At 50.0% G+C, this 5,588-nt stretch overlaps 1 long non-coding RNA gene across 2 annotated transcripts in view; it reads left to right on the top strand.

The window, feature by feature from the left end:
- Window positions 1-5,240, top strand: part of LOC102476401 (uncharacterized) — a 57,120-nt gene extending 51,880 nt beyond the window's left edge. For both annotated transcript variants that reach the window (XR_335997.3, XR_001371134.2), the window contains exon 5: window positions 4,487-5,240. This is a non-coding gene — a long non-coding RNA (uncharacterized LOC102476401). The remainder of the gene's footprint in view (window positions 1-4,486) is intronic.
- Window positions 5,241-5,588: the final 348 nt, after the last annotated feature.

Here is a 5,588-nt window from a genome sequence, read left to right on the forward strand (position 1 = left end):
CAGCAGGATAGTTCACTTGCTCAGAGACCCTCTCCTAGGAACCAGGCCAATTCTGAAGGACACTGGAACGTGTTAGCAGTTCACGTTTTCACTAGCATTAAGAATGCTACTATGAACATCGTTATTTATGTTTTTGGTGAAGTTTTGTGTATATTTCCGTTGGTGATTACTTATGAGTGGGAATGACAGGCTATAACTGGTGGCATTTGTTTAGCTTAATAAAAATGGCCAAAGTTTTCCAAAGGGACAGCACCAGCTTATACTCCCAGCATCAGGGTAATGTCAGTTTCCAGTAAAAAGATTGAGGTATAACTGATAAGTAATAAGCTGCTTCAGTGTACAATCTTGTAAAGTGTATTTATTTCCTCCATGAAGATGGACACAGAGGGGGAGAGACAGACAGGCTGACTGACCTCCAGCAGGCTCCCTCATGCAGCAGCTCACCCCTGCACGTGCAGGAAGGTCCCGGGATGCGAACCCCAGACCTTTCCCATGTAGATGCACGTGTGCTACGGCTTTGTCGCTGTCTGGGCAGTCTGATAAGTTCTGACCTACGTATACAGTCAAAAGACTCTGCCACAGCAACACAATGGATGCATTATTCAACTCCAAAAGTTTCCTTTCATTTAATTCTCTGAATTTGTTTTCGTGTTAAAATCAGCCGGAATCTCTTTCTGTTGCTTACAGCTGAATCTTCCAAGATGATCTATTTGCATCTTGAATTTCCTTGCATTTGTGCTCAGCTCGGTTCCCTGCGTTTCTTTCTACTCCAGTACACTTTTGCTGAGCGTTACCGTGCATGCCAGGCACATCGACTGACCTCCCCTGTGTAATCGGCTTGGCCGGATTCCAGCTTCCCTTGGTGCAGCTGTGTCCTCGGGACTCCTGTGAGTCAGCGTACCCTTAATCTCCAGTTCTCACACGCTTCTTCCTGCTCCCAGTTATTCCTGGATTGCCCAGAATCGAGCTTCTCTAGGTCCAATCCTGACAGGCTGCCCTGGATGTTAAGAGAAAGCGTGTCTTCGTCAGCTCTTCATTACGTTGCTTAGATCAATGCCGCGAGTTAAATTGTGCCCTGCGTCCCCGTGCCCAGGACCTCAGAATGTGACTTTATGTAGAGATAGGTCTTTACAGAGGCATCGAGTTAAAATGAGCTTAGGATGGGTCCTGACCAACACGCCTATACCTTCCTGACGGGGATGCGCACACATGGCAGGTACTGGACAAGACACACAGACACTCACAGACAAACGGAAGGAAGGCGGTACGAGGAGACAGAGCGGGAAGATGGCCCTTTGCAAGCCGAGGAGAGACCTGGAGCAGAGCCTTCCCTCGCAGCCCGCAGGAGGAGCCAGCCATGGCCGCACCCCAGGGCAGTGAGACAGTACGTGCATTAGCTCCCCTCTGGCCCACCTGCCAGGAGTCCAGCTACCTGTGGCATGGAAATATTAAATAGGAACTTTCAAAAATAAGCAACTCATACATCTTAAGTTGCATGCTGTTCTGAGTGGTGTGGGATGTGGCCCAGGTGGGATGTGGCTCTGGTGGGACGTGACTCCAGGTAGGACGTGGCTCCGGTGGGATGTGACTCCAGGTGGGATGTGGCTCCGGTAGGATGTGGCTCCAGGTGGGACATGGTCTGGTGGGACATGGCTCTGGTGAGACGTGGCTCCGGTGGGATGTGACTCCAGGTGGGATGTGGCTCCGGTAGGATGTGGCTCCAGGTGGGACATGGTCTGGTGGGACATGGCTCTGGTGAGACGTGGCTCCGGTGGGATGTGACTCCAGGTGGGATGTGGCTCCGGTAGGATGTGGCTCCAGGTGGGACATGGTCTGGTGGGACATGGCTCTGGTGAGACGTGGCTCCGGTGGGATGTGGCCCCTTGCCTAGGGCACCCATGCTGGCTGTGGCACCTGCTCATGAGTCACTCAGCAGGCAGCAGCCATTGGCTGGACGCAGGAGCACTGTGCTAGTGTCCAGGTGGCCCCTGTGCTACTTAGCAGTGGCCGACAAGCACGTGAGTAGGGAGGAGGGCATATTGTTATGGTTGATCTGTTTTATCACTAGCTCCTGCTGTGGACCTTGTAGTATACCTGATTCAAGCTTTATCAGAGATGTGTGTGTGCACCGCACACGTGTGTGCAGGAGAGCACAGCACACCTGGTTCTGCCGCACTGGCACTCGCAGCCTCACCGCGGAAACGACAGGCTTGCTACCGCAGGCCGGGAAGACTCACACAGCCACTTCTCCATCCTTTTCTTATCATGTGGTGTCCAACAGGGAGTGTCTGCTCTTAGAGACCCACTGTTAAAAAAACTAAGGACAGTGAGAAGAGACCTTGGGAAGAGCAGACTGACTGCAGATTGTGTGGCTTTGGCTGTCCGTGAGGCCCTGAGCAAGTCCTGGCGAACTCACCAGGCTCCAGACTCCTTGTCCTTCTCTTTCTGTTGCCTCGAATCGATGAGCGTGACTCATTTTCAGCAGCCATCTGCGCGGCGCACAGGCTCCTTGGCTAGTGGCCGTCAAGATCTGCCTCGCAGTCTGAGAGACTGTTTCTCTCCCAGGTCCTCTCCAAGGGAACGTTTCCAAAACTGCAAGATGAATACGATTTTAAAACAAGTAGGTGCAACGTGTCTTGAAGGCTTCCTGAAATATTCTCACCACCTTTAATCAAGTCACCTGACAAGTCTGCCTTCACAGAACCTCACTTCAGTCGAGTCTTTGAAAGGACTGGGGTTTTCTCTGTAAAATGTGAAATTCCAGAACTCTCATCTGCTCCGATGGTCAAGCTCTGGATTAAAAAGGAAATAGGAGGGATGAAGAGAGGGGCGTGGACTGAGAATATCAAATGAAAAGGAGACAGGAGGGATGAGAGAGGGACGTGGACTGAGAATATCAAACACGCTCAGTGCAGACGGCCTACGGTCCTGCCAGTCCAACCTGCTGGTAAGGAGTGAAGTCAGCGTCTCCCGAAGAGCTTCGTCCCCACTCACCTCCCTCAGGCTAGTTGTACCCACTAATCTCCACCTCCTTTCTCGGTCTCCCGGCCTGAAGTTGAACGTGTTTTCACAAACCGCATCGTTTTTCTCCCAGGCCCTTGGTGGAGCCACTGGAGTCGATACAGACTGCCTCCTGGCAGTGAGCCCACGACCGCCTTCAGAACCCGGCTCTGCTGTTCACGAGTCCTGGTCTTCCGGAGATCAAAGATGCCCTTCCGTGTCTCTGGCCCACCCCCCTCGCTTCCATGGATTGCTGTCACTCCCCCATCTGCAGAAGCCGCCTTTCTTCTTGTTTTTTAAACAGTAGGATAAAGCCCATAGAACATAAAATTGACCATCTTAATCTTTTTTCAAGTGTACCTTCGGTGGCTTTCAGTATAGTGACAACGTCATGCTGCTGTCCACATTATCTAATTCCAAAACGTTTCCAACACCCCCAGAAGGGCGTATTCTCCTTAGCTTTGCATCCTGTTTCCTCCACCCCCTGCCGCAACCACCAATGTACTTCCTGCCCCAGGGATCTGCTGTTCCGGGTATTTTGCATAAATAGAATCATGGAACTTGGGCTTGGTGTCCAGCTTCTGTGCCTTAGCGTGTTTCCAAGGTCATCCATGTTGTAGCATAGGTCAGTATTACTTCTTCATGTACTGAATGTCATCCGTTCTATGATTAGACCATGTTCTGCTTACCCAGTCATTGGGTCATGGACATTTGGATTGCTTCCAGTTGTTTGGCTAGTATAAATAGCTTCCGTGAATATTTATGTTCATATTTTCGCATGAACTTTTAAAAAATTTCTTGGAGTATATGCCTGGGATTAGAATTGGCGAGTCATAAGGTAACTCTATATTTAACTTAAAAAATTATTAATTTAATTTATTATTATTTTAAAAATTTGACCAGAGAGAGGTGGGGGGAGTGAGAAAGCAAGCCACCAGGTCTGGGACTTGAACCAAGGTTGGCCATGTGAGAGTCCAGCACCCCAACCACCGCGCCAACAGTTTAAGTTTTTGAAGAACTCCCAACCATTTGCAGAGTCTTTTGTTCAAGAAGAATAGGACAATGACACTGATGTTGAGGGGAAACTGAGCTGTCAGAAAGGCATGTCTGCCCTGGGGTGAAGATGCAGCATGGAGCCCAGGTGGGTGCCAAGGCTGCGTGTTCGACAATAGCAGGTAGAGAGGGAATTGAAGCTGTCTAGGACGTGCTCCGCTCTGATGTCGCCGTCCTCTTAGGGCACAGCGAGTGGGTGCCGGCAGTGCCCTGCTGTATGGACGGGCGCTGGGCTCAGCGGGAGAGCACAGCTGGTTTGCACGGTCTGCACACAGCACAGCAGGTCGACATGCTGGCCAAGGCCGGAGGTCCAGCTGGAGAAGGGGCAAGGGTGAGAGGGAGCAATTTTAAGAGATATGGTGAATGCAGTAAAATGAGACGTGCCGTAACCGTGTCCCAGAATAAAGGGGCTTTTTTCGTCTCTTTGTCTTAGGAAGGGACTGTTGATTGTGCCAGGTGTTACACAGGCGTCGAGTGAGCACAAGACTCCTGGGCGCAGTGACATTCAGCCATCCTGGATCCTGCCTCCGACCACGGCCCGCTCAGGAGTCCTACCTCAGGAGCAAGCTCTGGTTCCCGAGTTCCTGGCCCTTCTCTGTTTTAATTTTCCGAACAGTGACACAGTGGAGATCTGATTTGGTGAGCGGACTCCTTAGAGAGCTCTGTCTGCTGTTTATTAGCTTGTGATGAAAAACAACTCTGCAGAAACACAAAGTGTGTTCCACTCCGATGTCTGAGATAGAGTCTAGGTTCATAGAAACTCATTTAAAAAAAGATATTTCAAAAAGGCAGTAGCAACTCAAGCTGGTCTTGACAGAGAATTAGGGTTGCTTTAGCAGGTGCACTGAAGTTTTGTTTTTTTCCTTTTTTTATCACAAGTTAGGCAGCCCAAATGTAATTTTTAATATGCCAGTGCACTGTGCGGTGCTCCCGTCAATCATAACAGGGTACTGTCACAGTAAAGAAAGGGCGAGGGATTGAACGGAGCGGAATTTATTAAAGTACGTGGACGCAGACGCCAGTGCTGCATGCAGAGCTCAAGTCTGTAAAACGCTCTCACGTCTATCAGATAAGACAAGGCATTTACTTTCTGCTTCCCAAATGTTTAAAAATACATACAATTTATTGGACAAAATCATACTGCTTTTTCAACTGCTTTTATTATTTTTATTTCTGTAGTTTTTGCTGTAAGGCACATGCACTCATCAGAGAGAAAGAGAGAGATTACCCCCGGGGGAATGACCACACTGCAAGGCCTTCTCTCCATTCTCCTGGGCTCTCGAGCATCACACACACACACCTGATTTTCAAGGCCCCAGGTCTAGGTCTCAAACTTCGGTCGGCCATGTGGGAATCCAGCGATGTAACCACTGCTCCATCCAGCTCCTCCCAACTCCTCTGTGACACAGACCCACAGTGGGAATGCAGCTGTTATTCCGGGAGGTGATTCCTAATTTGGTGGTGAGGCCAGCTGGGGTGGGGGCAGAGGAAGAGAGAGACAATTCAAATCCAGAAATTCAGATGCAGTGTGACTG

Source organism: Tupaia chinensis, unplaced genomic scaffold, assembly GCF_000334495.1.
Source record: "Tupaia chinensis unplaced genomic scaffold, TupChi_1.0 Scaffold000601_1, whole genome shotgun sequence".
Classification (NCBI taxonomy): Eukaryota; Metazoa; Chordata; class Mammalia; order Scandentia; family Tupaiidae; genus Tupaia; species Tupaia belangeri.